Genomic DNA, 1,849 nt, shown 5'->3' on the forward strand with positions numbered 1-1,849 from the left:
GCAACAAGGGTCCCCCCTGTGTTGTTCCCCTCGGTTGACACAGCAAGAATGGTGTCACCTCTTAGAAACCTTGTTGTTTACTATGTAGAGATGATGAATTCCCTATACAATTTCGCTTGCCATTACCGCTTAGACACTTTGTCTTGATGTTGTGCAGTGCAACCTTGCGGTAATATGTTGAATGCGTTTTGAAGCATCCTGAGAGAACGACCTCACAATCACACTGCTCCAACTCATCAATCTCACTTGGCGTGAATGGCCTCCCGCCAGCCTGAGTAACCTTTACGCCTTGGGTTTCCTGCTGCCTTTTGGGCATCCATCCTTTACCACCTCGCCTGCATTTGCCGTGGTCTGCCTCAGCACCCCCACCCTATGGAATTCTACATCTGGTTTTCTTTTCCAAGAGAATAAGGCAGCCGTGCCGTCAGGCCTGGAAGGTAATGTCAACACTTAAGAGAGATGCCAACTTTCTTGCAAGGGCAGCAATAGCAGTGCAAGTCCCAACTTGCTACAGGGCAGCTTGTTTGGCTGAGAATAAACTCCATTTGCATCCAGGCCTGAGAAAAAGGCCGGCTCCTCCTCGGAAATCTTCAGTGCCTTTTTCCACCTCTCTGTTATTTTCTCAGAACAGACGCATTTGATGAGATAGTCACCCTGGAGAACCTGATACATTAAATGTCTTCGCTTGCAGAGAGATGTTTCTCTCTTTCAGTAGTTCTAATGTCTCCTCTCTGTTTATTGGCATCACCCCGCACTGGAGGGATTCCTCTGTGAGAATCTTAGCGCAAGAGCACTTTTCACATTTTGTTTCAAATTTTCTTGCCACTCATCCGGTGTTTTGCTTTCCGTCACCCGTAATTTTTGTCTCTCTGCAGTCCTAGCCTTGCTTCACAAGATGTCAGAACTGATCTGCCCACCATTTCCAATCTTCTCTTCATTGCTGCCACATTTTCTTTGTGCTTGGTCTTTGTGCTTGTGTCTCTGACCAACAAAATAGATGTGAGCCAGCCAATGTGATGTTTGAAGAGCTAAAGGGCGAGAAGCGATTCTGAAATTCATAATCCATCATGAGGCAGAGTCATCTCTCCCAAATCATTTCTTTGGTGGCACACACTTGGGTAGTTCAAATAGAGATTGGCAGGCACGACCACTTGACAATTTCTGGGTGCGTTTTCTTTAGACCCATGTATTGCATTTTCCATCGACATACCATTCACTGGGGTGGCTCTGTCTCTCCCATTCTCCTCGTGGACACCTGCTACTAAGAGCAGCATTTGTTCGTCTGCCTACATTTTCAGGTTGATGGGCTGCTGCTATCATTTCCAGGATATGTCGTTGGTTTGAGTCTAGCGATATCCCACAGTGATGGCCACCTGTGTCGGCTCCTGCGACGTGGGTTCCGACAATGGTCTGGCTTTCTGCAATCCACACATGGTCGGTTGTTTCTCCTTTCAGCACAATTTGTGCAGTTTTGGTTCTCGAGCTAGCACAGACGCGGCAACGAATGTTACCGGGCATAGTGAACAGCACAGCGGGCGACGGATTACGTCCGCCTCCGAACATCTGATTTAGTCCCAGGCACAAGATTATACTGGTTCTTATGAGGGGAAGGGAGGAGAGGTGACAGGCTGGACTGCTGTCCAGGTGGTAGGGGCATACGTGCGCGCGTGGGTGTGTAGGCTTCCCCAAGGGCGTTATACCGTCCAGAATGATACACTGTGGACAAATTCGTCACTGGCTTGTTTTGCCATATCCTGGGCACAAATAACCACTATTTATATGAGTCTCACTGGTGTAATATCAAGTTATATATACTCACTTACCGTCAAGACCTACTGTACATTAAGTG

Source organism: Homarus americanus, unplaced genomic scaffold (assembly GCF_018991925.1).
Source record: "Homarus americanus isolate GMGI-L3 unplaced genomic scaffold, GMGI_Hamer_2.0 scaffold8929, whole genome shotgun sequence".
Lineage (NCBI taxonomy): Eukaryota > Metazoa > Arthropoda > Malacostraca > Decapoda > Nephropidae > Homarus > Homarus americanus.